The sequence below is a fragment of the Protopterus annectens genome, chromosome 2.part0, assembly GCF_019279795.1.
Source record: "Protopterus annectens isolate FY-2018-M chromosome 2.part0, PAN1.0, whole genome shotgun sequence".
Lineage (NCBI taxonomy): Eukaryota > Metazoa > Chordata > Ceratodontiformes > Protopteridae > Protopterus > Protopterus annectens.
The window spans coordinates 1,338,807,941-1,338,822,446 of NC_056728.1; positions in this window are offsets into that span (position 1 = coordinate 1,338,807,941).

Here is a 14,506-nt window from a genome sequence, read left to right on the forward strand (position 1 = left end):
TTCAGATGTTGTATCAGTGCAGTGCAGTAGATTAAAGAGCAAGGTTTCACTGGCTACTATATAACGTAGGATTGTGAGGTCATTTGTACTACTGACCAAAGTTTGGGGCACCTGTGCCTTTAACTTGTGTTGTTCCTATTACACTGATAACTTCAACACTGGTTTCTCCTTTTCCTTTGATTGTGTTGAGTACTCAGTACTGATTGTCAATTTATCCTTACGGAGAAACAAACATTGTGCCTGACAAACTACCAGACATTTGACTACTTTCCATTTATTCCTCTGCTATACATTAAACTGCTAGACATTTAGCTGCTATTCCTCTGATAGGGTTTTTGGCTTGTCTATCTGTCCTTATTGGGAAACACATATTGTGCTAACCATCAAACTACTAGACATTTAATTGCTTTGCATTTATTCCTCTGTTAAATATTAGACTGCTAGACATTTAGCTGTTTGTCCATTTATTCCTCATATAAGGTTTTTATCCTCTACAGACACCCAAACATTCTATAGCTTAGACGGACAGCAAACTTTCTAGGGATTACTTAAACCCCTTTACTGTACCCTACCCATCACATTACTCTGTACCTGTGTTACACTGACCCCCCCTTCATCTTAATAGATATGGTGGGGCCACAGTCTGCTAGCACCATTTCCGTTACCAGCCTCCTATGTGAGACAGTGCTGAAGCTGCCTTATCATCACTCATAACCCCTTTTACAATCAGACAACAATTCCTCATGTCAGAGGTATAGATACAGATTTAATTTGAAAACAAACCTCTCACATTACTCATCCATCGTGGATGACAGTGCACATTACACCCTCTCATCACCATAACACACAATCAGACCACAACATAACACTACTAACACCACACCTACTAATGCTGGGGTAATCTGTAAATCCCTGCAAAATATTCCTAGTCTCACCAGAAAACATAAGACTGCACCCAGACCTCAGCAGCGCGATCACCCTTCACCTACCAAAGTCACTATTATTTCCACCACAAGCACGAGTCAGCAAAATGGTATACATAAGCCCCTAAGGTTTCCATAATACTTAGACATACTGATGATCTGTTCACCAGACTGAGCAAAGACAGAGTAACATTCATCTAGGATAGATGATATCACCAGGCCACCTAGGCCTTTCACCCCAAATGTGCATGTAACCTACCTGTTGCATATGTAGTAGTGAATGACCATTCTCATTCCAGCTTGGAACATATGAGCAGGGACATGGGAAGTTCTCCTCATATATACTGGAAGTTGAAAAGCAGCTAGTCTTGAGCAGTATCCTGGCCTCACTGTGAATGATGCCGCAGCATAAAAATGGAATAACTGAATTCAGCAACAAAGCAACTGGAATTATTCTAGGGGCATCCAGTATGGGTCTCAAGGAGGGACATGTTGGACAATCCAGCCTATTTCACTGCAGATGGCCTACACTTCTCTCCCCAGAGCCTCTACATGTATACCACAACATTGTCTCCCCTCATAGTGCAGAATCAGTCACGTGCACCTCCCATCCTAAAAATCCCAGTCAAACCAGAATCAAAATAGCACTGTTCAGTGCTAGAAACCTTAAAAAAAGAAGTTTCCTCCATTAGAAGCTCTCATTAAAAACATCAACATTTGCACAGTTATTGAAACTTGGCTCCAGCCTGGTGACAACACTCCCTGTCTCCTTGAATTGAATATCTATGAGTCATTTAGACCATCTGCTGAGGGTAGCATGGTCACTAGAGGGAAAGAATCCATGTCCGTTCACAAACGCATCACCTCATGTTTTATCATCCAAGAAAATAACTTTGAACTCCTGCATATTTTAGTATATATAAGTACATTTATCCAACACATCATTGTCAACTATAGAACTGGGAAAACTGCGCCCTAGTTAATAAACAGATGCAAAAAGTATCAACTATCATAAGTATTTAAAGTTTTGAAACAAATGGACTTGGTCAAAATGCCGACAATGGGTAGAAATATATTGACTATCACCCTAACAAACATTCCTGCCAGCTTTGCTAAGATAAATGCCATGTTACCTTCTTTCTGCACAATGACCACAGTGCTGTGCCATTCCTCTTGTACACCAAGCAAAACCCAATAAAAAATGTATTTCCTTTAATGACTTTTCAAATGGCAGCTATGGTGTAATGAACAATCAACTTATGTCAATTAACTGGCCTATATGTTAGCCCCATCCCACGTGCAGACTGTTGGTGAGCAATTTATGGCTTTCTGAGTTGGGAGGTTGGCATAATGGTTAAGGTCTTTACCTTACAAACACAAGGTGTAGGGTTTGGTTCTCACATGGAGTAATTGGCTAGGCTTATAATAGCCCACAATGGCAATTAATCTAGTAGTAACCTATGATCCTATGACAATACTTTAAACATCTATATTAACAAATGTATCCCCATGAGTCATAAATATACTGTAAGATTCAGTGATAAGCCTAGATGGTGCAGTTACAAAGTGAACACATTATTAAACCAAAAGAAAAGATTGTTCAAAGCCTTCAAAGTTTACCTATCCCAATGCAACACGATATATAGATAGATAGATACATACATACATACATGCATATGTACACATGGGATACCTTCAGTGAGTCAAATCTGTGCTGGATATTCTTAGATTGTTGACTGTGCATTTTGTCAAATGCCTAGTTAGTCATCGGTGGATTATGTCTCACATGGCTTTTTTAGTTGTGTGTTCTTTCCTTTTTAATGCCAGTACTTTCAAATATACTGATACCATCAGCTTTAGGGGTTTGAAGCATGTGAATGTGAGCAATTTAGGGTTAGAAAAAGGACTGGGTAAGAGTCTATGTAGGAGTGCAAGTGGGTTAGGATTGGAGCAAGGACTAAGTAAGGGGTTAATTTTATTGTTGTGCATGTGGGTTATTGAATGTGTTGTGTCTTCAAGATGTCTTACATAGTGTTAGTGTTACAGTAAGGGGATTTCTAAGGTAATTCATGAGGGTTGGGGTTAGGGGTAGGGTTTGAGTTAATTTACTAATGTATGTCTGATGTGCTGGGATCAATCATTTGTGATTCGATCTTTTAACATTTCAGTCAATAAGCACAGATCAATACAAACAAACATTCATACATACTGTACATACATACATCTGTCTTGCAGTTTTACTAGATGGTTTCTGTGTTCTTGTTTGGTATCTCCCCACACTAGGAGGGCATCAGTGAGATTAACTACATCATCTAACCCTTCCCATTTCAGCTGTGGTTCTTTGTATCATTTTGAGAACAGATTCCAAGCATTACCAGTAAAAATGTGTATCCGCTGAGGGATGTATTGAATGTACCCAGCCTGGAGCTAACACCCCCCCCAAACATCTGAAGTAGGCAGCATTTCCATTTGACCCACTTATCCTCAATTATTACTCTTAGGGCTTTTATTTGCTTCAGTTCTATCCCCAACACAATTTGGACCATTCCCAGAGCATGAATTACTTTTAGTGCCTCATGGGAAATCTCTGAGTGATATTCACATTGTCAGTATCATTAGCTTTGAAATATATCAGATGAATTCATCTTGCAGACATCCCTAGCCTTGAAATAAATCAGAATACTTCTGATTTTTTTTTTTGTATTTGTTGACCAGAGTTGAGTACTGATCCCCAGGAAAGTTTTACAGGCTAAAACAGAGGAGGACTGTCTGATTAAATGACTCACTCAGACTCAGACAGCTAGATAAATGGAGCTGAGGAAATCAAACACTAGACCACAGGAAGCAGTGCATTAACAGCTCATAGCATTAAACTTCTGTACCAGCTGTCAGAAATTGCACTGATATCAACACATTGGAAAACACATTCATTACTAAGGGAATTATATTTCTGAACTTGTAATGAAGTACTTAGAGACATTTTTTGCATCTGCTAGACACAATAGCATTATTGTTTTTAACATCATGCATATTTATGCTGCTGCTATGCCATATTACATCTGATACAGCAGTTAACGAACTGTGTTCATGAAGGACATTTCTAGTGCTACACAAACAAGCAAGATGCATTTGTGACTGATTTGCAAAAGTTCACAGGTTTAATTCAGTGCTGTTCAGTATTATCACAATTACTGTTCTGACGTTTAGATTTACCTTTACTTCAATCTCTACTCACAAGAAGAGGTTGTATGGCATTTACAACTGCCCAGCATATATCATTTTAATCATACCAAGTGCCTTGCATGCATTGTCTTGGCTGCATTTACTGTTTTTCCAAATACAATACTTTAAACACTAATTTGCATTTTCTAAACTTGTGCTCATAATTCAGATAAATCTGTCCCCCAGGCTTCAGTCTGTTCCATGAATATACCGCAAAAACAGACTAAAGCTTCCAGAATATCACAACAAGCCACAAGAACTGGAACTTAGACTGAGAACAAGAGGCTCTAATGCTACATAAACATGTAAGATGCATTTGTGACTGATTTGCAAGTTCACATGTTTAATTCAGTGCCGTTCAGTATTAGCACAATTACTGTTCTGGCTTTTAGATTTACTTTTACTTCAGTCTATGTTTGCAAGAGGAGGTTGCGTGACATTTACAACTGCCCAGCATATATCATTTTAATCATACCAAGTGCCTTACATGCATTAATTCTTGGTTGCATTTACTGTTTTAACTAATATAATACTTTGAACACTAATTTGCATTTTCAGAACTTGTACTCGTAATTCAGACAAATCTGTCCCCCAGGTGTCAGGCTGTTCCATGAATATGTCAAAAACATGTATAGAGACTTGCACATGGTATCATACAGATTCAGTGCATTAAATGTAGCTTCAGAGACAATATATTACATTTAGCTGCTATATCTGGTGGATGCCCCAGCACTGGCCCAGTAATCAAGGAGCCTCAATCTTCACCACTGGCAGCAGTGGGGGATGTACACATTAGGAGGATGACAAGTACACACACAGTAAAGTGCAATTTCCTTTAAGAGCACACAGAGACCACAGTCAGTCTAGGGCTGTTTTTTTCCCCCTTTCTCCAGATCCCCAGTAAGAGTCACCACTGGTGCAGCTATAGAGTTGAGATATCAGCTGAGTGGCCAAGCCAATACGTCCATCATCCTCTCTGTCCACCCAGTGCTCCACGTCCCTGCCCAAGTAGCTAACACACACATTCTTTGAGATTTGATTTACACACACACACATACACACACACACACACACACACACACACACACACACACACACACACACACACACACACCTGGGAAAGGCTCACACGGGTTTACTATCTATGCCCCCTTCTGCCCAGACTATAAGGTAGTTTTCACTGCCACCAGCCACTACTTATCAGCTACTTTAAGGCCCTTAACAAAGGGTGTCCAATCTTACTGTGTGCTGTTACTATTAATCCAAATGGTAGTTCGACCCAGAGCATGGCTATTAGGAGTGGCCTGCACACTGTCACCGAATAGATATGCAAGTACTCAAAGAGCTTAAATATCTCTAGACAGACCGGCCACAATTAAAATGTCTAAATATATTTAATAATAAATAATAAAAGAACAAGAAAATACTCAGTAAACAGTCACAGTCACTTCAGAGTTCAAAATCACAGGAAATATTTAAATCAACATTGCAGGACAGTCTCAAATAAATAAAGAAAACAAGTAAGCTATACGTCACTATATTCCTAACTGTGTCTAAGAGAAATTACTGTATGCTATACTTACTTACTCATAGCAGAGCAAGACAGATGTGGTGAGTGGGTTTTCCACCTGATGCTCTAGGGTCAAAGACAAAATACAAAATGCACAGTCTCTCTCTCTCAGAGAGTTCTGAAATTAATATCTCAAATATTGCTGCTGGGATACTTGCAGCATGACATCACTTCTTGTCATCTGACTATCCCAGTTGAAAACTTCCACTGCAGCTGGTAGCATTTAGCATCTCTCTGTGAAAATACATAAACAAGAAATTCTCTTAGCTCTAAGGCAAAAGGTGGAAGTCGTAAAATATTCTGCATTCCTCCACATGTAAAGACAATACAAAAACTTCTAGTTCTAGACATTGTGCCTGTTACTGAACTGAAACTGAGAGATAGCATATTTTGTTTATGGCCCAGTTATAAAGTAACTTAACCACAACTATTCTGAAGTTTTGCAAGTTAATGTCCTGTGTTTCAATAGTGTATAAAAATATCTCTTCAGTACACGTCTATACAATATGACATATAGTTCTAACACATTTGTAACACAGACATATGAATCATGATGATATTCACAAATGACACACAACCAGTTACAAAATTCCAGATAGCTGGGGCGGCAGTATTTCCTTTTGCCACACTTCTATATAAATTATATTAATATTCACAAATGACATATAATTATTTACAAAATTCCCGATAGCTAGGCTGGCAATATTTCCTTTTGTGACATCCGGCTTAAACACAACACTAATGTCTTTAATTACTAGCTTTTCTGATCAAGCCTTTCCATTTCCAGTAGTAATGATAGCTTTATTGCAGTCCACACCATGCAGTGTTTAAGTATTACAGAACTCAACCATGCCCCAAAATATATCCATTTTATTTTGCTCCTTCGCCATTAATACATTCAAGGATTGCTGCAACACTTTATTTCAAATTTTACAAACATTTTTGTAATGGCTGCACCCCATAAAGCCTGTATAGAATGACTTTCCATGTCTGTAGCCACATTGTTTGCATTGGTTATGATTACTGTTATCTCATTTGTTGACAGGTTCCATCTTGCTCACCATGTGGTCACCAACATTTTCACATTTACTTTTCATATTGTAATAATTTTTAGTTTTGTTTCGATGTCCTTTTGCACATAACCTTCATTTTGCAGCACACACTTCCAACTTCTCAGTCATGTTTATAACCTGTATCCTTAGTAGTTCACTCGCTCTAAACATATTTGCTTTGTCCATTGTCAGGTCAGCTTCTTTTAATAATCTGCCTCCAACCTGATCAGTGTTGATTCCACACACCATTCCTTTACTTTTCAATAACGCATGCAACTTGTCAGAATCACAGTCATGTGCTTTATGTTTCAGCTTAGTTACATAAGCATCAGTTAACTCCTGAATGATTCCTCAGTGTCTTGATTTACAACACACACAGACACACACACACACACACACACACACACACACACACACACACACACACACATAGTCAGTCAATAAGGCCGGACATTAGGGTTTCATTCTTACCATTTATAAAGTGCATCTTGATGCTAGATCTGTTGCTCTAAGTGAGACTGAGTAATACTGTCTGCGATTTTTACACTCCTAATGTTGCCTGTTATACACTCCCTGTCCTTGTAACTTATACACCATGGCAGTCAGTGAATAATGCCAGATATTAAAGTTACATACTTCTTATAGTGTGTAAAATACACTATATCACATGTCCTCCTCAGTTTACATAGAAGCTTAAGGCTCTTTCTTGTTAAGCTGTTGTCTGGAAAGCCCCCCCAACACTTACTTTAATGTATGTACATGTGTGTGTGTGAGTGTGTGTGTGTGTGTGTGTCTGTTTCTAAGACTTAAGGCAATATGTTATAAGGAATTGCATCCATAACACTTAATGGCTAGAATGCTGAATGGCATTATGACGAACACGAATGGCCCAAACACACACATTGCTGAGAAGATCACTGTGCACTGGGGAGTGGTGTTTTCTCCTCTCCCCACTCTAGTGCTGTCTTGGGGTTGGTATATATAATAAGCAGGGGGTGTGCAGCACAGCCTCCTACATGGGTAGTACAGGAGAGCTTTTCCCCTGCACAGAACATGAGTCAAGTTTTTCAGTGATGTGTGTTTTGGCCTTTTGTGTTCATCATAATTGTTATGAATGCATTCCATTTACTGCATCCCTTGTGTCTAGTACTGGTGCAGAGGGCTAACACTCTACTAAGAAAATGGGTGCATGCTGAGAGTACATACAGAGTTTGAAACCCCCCTTTACTTTAACTTGCTTTTTTCCCCCAGTCTTAAGGTGATATGCAAGAGGATCTCTGAAGTCTAGTGGTAGTCCAGAGGGTTAAAGCTGTACTATAGAGCTGTTTTTTAAATGCTTAAGGTACACAGCTTGAATCTTTTTTTAATTGCCTTTAGGGCATAATAAAAAGATTATCCCTAGTGTCTAATGCCTCCCATCTAGCCCTCATCTTTCATGCTGAAAAACTTATTCTATTATCTTTCTATGTGCCTTTAGAGCACCATATGAAGTGTATCTCTGGTGAGTAGTATTCCCAGTGTTCCACATCTTTTACGCTGCAAAGCATGTTTTGTTATCTTGTTAAGTACCTTTCAGGCAGGATATGTAGAGTATCCTTGGTGTCCGGTGTCTCACCACCCCCAATATTTCAGAATTTACTCATTACTCTAGGTGAGTATGGAAGTATGACTGCCTTCCCTCCCCCACACACACATTCATGCATACACAAATACACAAACCCCCACCAGTTTGCACACATGTACACACTTATCTATTCATCCATGTACACACAGACACAGACAGACACACACACACACACACACACACACACACACACACACGCACATGCCTACCCTACCTATCCCCTAACCAAATCCTTGGCCATCTTTGAACACCCAGGCAGGCACTTTGTCTCTCGTGCACACACCCACACACACACACACACACACACACACACACACACACACACACACAACTGAGACCACTCACCCCTCTGCTTATGCTCACATATGCAACCACCTGCACCTGCAGTCATTTACACATCCTCACCAATACCTTGCTGCTAAACAACCTGATACATCCCTGTAATGTGATTTCACTCATAGGAGGTAATGGGTGAATGCAAACCTTTGGACATGTTCATTAGCACAGCCACTTGTGGTAATTCAGGCAGCCAAGTGATTCCTTGAATTACTCAACTGTATACTGTAGTGGGAGAGAGCACATAGCTATTTAGCATAGGCCACTCCCCCAGAATGCTTCATTACACCGCTGTCTCTGAACTGGAAATGATTGCCACGAGGAGTAAAATGGGCTTATCCCTCATGGTAATCATTCTGAATTCTGCCCTTTTGCAATATTTTGCAATAGCACTCCTTCTAAGAAACAGCTCAAGTCTTTGTTTTGAATCAAAGCTTTCAATTCTCTGAGTTAGTATCCCTCTTAAAAACAGCTATCTTAATAACTTAATAATCTTAACTGTAACTAAATATAACTTAATAACTGTAACCAAATGACTGAAAAAATGTCCTTTTAACTGTATTGTTTATTGTAACACACTGTGCTCCTTATAGTATATTTACATTTTGCTCCTTTCTCGGCCTTGAAACTGTACCTTATTAACTGTTTGACTCTGTACTGTATTTACTTGGAGATTGCTGACATCTGTGCAGTTACAGAGACACGGTTTAAGGCTACAGAAAGTACCCCAGCAGTGCAAGGCTACAATGCCTATCACACATTCAAACTACTGTCTGAAAAGGAAAAAACTTAAGGAGAAGGAGGCATTTCCATTTCCATAAAAAGCCACCACACCTGTAGATTGGTCAAGCAGGATTACTCGCTTGAGCTACTCCATGTTCTGTTGACCACAGGGAAAATCCCTCACCATATCATCACTAGCTACAGGTCCCCAATCATGAACCATGAAATCCACTCCGCATGACTGAAGTTACTAGAATCACTTACCATTTAGCCCAACATACTACTCATGGGTGATTTTAACTCCCTCCCCATAAATTAGGAAACCTATACAACCTCTAACATGTAGGTTCAGAGATTCCGGGACTTTGTCAATGAAAATGCTCTTGAACAAGCTGGTCTGCACTCCCATTAGGGGCTCAACTATCCTCGACATAATACTCTCAGACATTGGGGGGCATAGCACCCACAGCATAATGTCCTCACTGATAAGATCAGATCATAAATTGGTCTCCTTTGAAATAAATGTAATTAATGGTAGTGCCTCATCAAAATCTAAAACCCTGAAGAATTTTTCTAAGGCAAATTACCTCCTATTAAGTGATAGCATGGATAATTTTAAAGTTCCCCCTAACCCCAAAAACACAGAGGCTTATGAGGTAGTATACATGAATGCCCAGTAATACCACTTAAACAACTGCATAGAAACAGCAGTACCTGGCCAATCAAAACCCAGGTCTAGCTGGAAAAACAAGTCACCCTGATGGACCCCTGGCATAAATAGAATATACAACAGAAGGAAGAAATTCCTGTCTAGAAATAAGTGGGAGGGATTACAACACAGAAAAAAATCCCTCATTAGTCTCAACAGGCAAATCAGGGAACTTGTCAACTCTTCAAAAGCTAAACATGAGACTGAAATAGCCTCCTAAGCAAAGGATAACCACAAAGCATTTTTAGTCATATCCAAAATCTTAAGGGAAACACTCAGTAATGTGCTGAGTTGGCTGTAGATGCCACTACCTATACTCAACTAGAAGAAATAGAAAACCTGCTGATATAAATTCAGGTCAAATTGTTCTCCCCTCATCATCTCTGGTTACTCCCCATAAAATACTGCCTACCATTCATTTGCCTGTTATCCCAAACAAATATCACTGCCCTCTAAATCTAGAAACATGGCATCAATGGGCCCTAATAGAATCCCAGGGTGCCTATTAAATAGATTGAAACATGACCTAGCAGGTCCATTCGGATCTCTGTTTAACCAGTCTCTAGGCAGGCTTTGTCCTAGTAGAGTGGAGGACAGCAACAGTTATCCCTCTGCACAAGGAGAGAACCTTCAACTGACCAAGGAAATTACTGACTCATATGTCTGACTAGCCTCATATTCAAGGCTATGGAAAGGATAATCATGGACCTAATTAACAATGACATAAGAAATCTTCAGACTCTAGACCCAACCCAGTTTTGCTTTGTCAAGGGTACATCCTGCCTGGTCACTCTGGTGGACTTTTTAAGAAGGTCATAAAAGCCACGGATTAGGGTAAGACAGTGCATACCACCTACCTTGACCTGGCCAAGGCATTTGACACAATACCCCACTTGTGTATTACAGATAAACTCACAAAATGTGGCCTAAACTTCTACATCACAAGATGGATAGCCAAATGGCTCTCAGATAGGCTACATATTGTTAAGAGTGGGGGAATCCACATCCAGCAAGAGGCCAGTCACCAGTGGAGTACCACAGGGCTCAGTGGTGGACCCCCTGATGTTTTAAATATACTTCTCAGATGTCTAGGCAAATGTCGATAGACTTTGACTGACCCAAGTTACTGATGAGTGCAAGTTGGGAGCAATCTTTAACTCCCCAAATGATGTTAATATCCTACAGAAAGATCTGACACAGACTATTGATTGGTGTCAGAGCCATGGCCTCAAATTAAATATGAAGATGTGCATAATAATACCCTTTTGGAAATCAGATACTCCTAAAAATTACAACATTGATAGCACCCACTTAAGAGTGGACCCAGTGGTGAGAGATTTGGGTACTCAGATAGAGGGATAGTAATGTGCACTTTGATCACTATGTGTCCATGTTGGTGAGAAAATCCTTCTATGTGACTCAGCTTATAAGTAAGGGCCTTGCATCCAGATCTAAGGATGTCGTAGTACCACTGTACTTAGACCTCATCAGAGAAATAATTGAGTAGAATGCACTCTTTGACATGTACCTTGCCAGGTGCCTGCAACAGCTGGAGTGTACTAAGAGGTTTCTTACCAAAAAAATGCAGGGTGTAAGCAACATGTCATATGTGGACAGAGTAAAATCCCTATCACTGTATTCAGTTTCCTACTGATCACTGAGGGGTGATCTGTGTCTGACCTATAAGGCAGTCTGTGACCCAGCCCTGGTGGAAATGTTGAGTATTTGCAAAACTGACTGCATGAGGGTTACCTGCTCCAAAGATCTAAACCTGATGTCTGGCATGAATAGATCATGCTGGAGAGACAGATATGTGTCCCAGAGATTGCATCTCCTCTGGATTGGGGTTCCTATTCAAGTGAAGCAGAGACCTTTCCTGACCATCTTCAAGTGCAATCTGGACTGATGGATGGGTGGATGGATGGATAAACAAATTCACTCCTGGGGTGGCACCCATGTCCATTATGGACAGAGGTAGTCTGCAAAAATAGTCCAAAGCCCACTTGTTGATCCTTGTTATCTATCCCCTATTGATAGAAAATTGGGTAAAATCTGGGTAAACTGGCTAGGCTTGTAAGGGGTCTTGAGGCATTAGCCTAGTAATCTCCTACGAACCTATGAGAAATCCAACCATTAAGCATTCATCTCCAGGATGTCCAATACTCCTGTCTGTGCAGATCACAATAAAAAACTCATAAATGTTTCTGTCTTGTACAAAAGGCAGTAATGTCTTTCAGTATGGAAACTAAGCTTTAACTTTATAACAAGGTTATCAATAATGAGAAAAAGGGAATCCCCCATCCTCCATATTCATGAGATTTAGAAGTGATTATGATTATGATTAGGCATAGCCTGACTAAGCATCCTCACCTATGGCATACTATAAGATGATGAGGCCTCTCTCTCAGTACTTTAAAGTATATACAATTAATTATACAATCTTTCACATAAAGAGAATTAATTTAAATGACTGAAAATAGATATGTATAGAAGTAAGTGACGTGACATAGTACTTACTGTCCTCTGAGGGCTTAAAATCTTTTTACAATTTGGCAGCTCTTAATTTCAGTACAGGCAAAATGGAAAACATGTCATTTAGCCCTAGTTGTTTTGCGGCATCCAAGACTATTTGCCAATAGAGCTCACGGTATTCTAACTTAGCTTCCCACATGCCCCCTCTTATTTCCTTAGGCACAATTTCCAAAACAAAAAATAAAAATGATGCTTGATGACGCACTGTCTTGTAGCAGAAAAGTGCATTATTTAAATTCGCCTTACTCATCTCATAAAGATGTTCATATATACGAGTTTTGAGTTTTCTCTCGGTCTTGCCAATGTAAAAGGATTTATGCCCCCAGAGGGCAGTAAGTTCTATGTCACGTCACTTACTTCTATGCATATTTATTTTCAGTAATTTAAATTAATTCTATTTATTTGAAAGATTGTATAATTAATTGTATATACTTTAAAGTACTGAGTACATTAAGGATTTTTTATTGTATATCTATTTAATATTCATTCATTGATTTTAACAAGCTTTGAGTTTTTAAAAATAGTTTAAGTCACTTCCATTGGTTCCTATTTAATTATTTAATTGTTTTACCAACAGCGATTGGTTCTCCTATTACAAGTTTATTATTTAAACAAGTGTAGGCTAGTCAAGTGTGTGTATCTGATGAAGTTTTTTACGAAAACACAATTTTTAATTTATAGCGTTAATCACGCATTATTTGTTACTTTTGTGGAGTGAATAAACATTTATCTTCGGCTCATTCTCCATTTGGATGCTTTCAGTGAATTTTGGTTCTGGTTATAAGAAAAATAACTTTCCCTATGAATAAATATATTCAGTTCCTGAATAAGAACAGCCAAAGCCTTTTGCAACCCTAAGATTCATTTCAAGATGTGTTCAGCCACAGCTCTAAAGAAACCAGGCTATTTTCACTGTCCTAGAAAAGTACAATTACTTGTTCAGACATCCACTGGGAGGCACTGCTGCAGTTCAGAACCCCAGAACTGGTGTAGCATCATATCAATACTAAAATCCTTTTCTTCTTACAAGATAAGTACGATCCTGGACATGTTTAGAGGAAAGGTTTATAACATTCTCATACTGAGGATACAGACTACAAATTGCCAGACTCATATAACACAGTACCAGTCTGACATGCTAATGACAAATAGTGAATTCAACCAAAATATTGCTGGTATGTCACTAAAGGAAAAATACAAAAATGTGCACAAAGTGATGAAGTGGGTATGGTGCTTTCAATGCCTTTTTTAAAGCAACTGTTTTTGCTTTATTCATTTGACGCTTTGCCTGGTTAAAAACTCAGCCCCTTCCAGAGGAGGTCAAAGCAAAACTCCTTAAGCATCCCTTACAGGTTCTTTCTTTTTAGTTCCTCCTCTAAGGATGTATTACAAGTAGAGGAAAAAGGCAATACCATCCAGAACATTTGACAAAAATGTTAATCCTCTAAAGAATATCACAATATGAATTTCCAACAAAGAAATTGTCATTTCATGTAAACAAAACAGCACCAGCTGCTAAATAAACAAAAGACTGTTCCTGAAAATGGAACAATTCTGGAGAAATATGACAAAGATTTTAAGAAGAATGATATTATTACACATCTTACTGATGAGTATTTGCACACTGACATCGATCTGTTCCTTTATTTGCAAATGATGAAGAGTTTTCCTTCCTGCAGTAAAATGAATCACGCTACCACAGATCAATAAATAACTGGGTTAGTGGATAACTGGGCTAGTGTCAAGGGTACTCCAGAGAGTTTAGTGTTACTCCATTTCCACACCTCATCCTCTCTACATCAAAACAACAGGAAG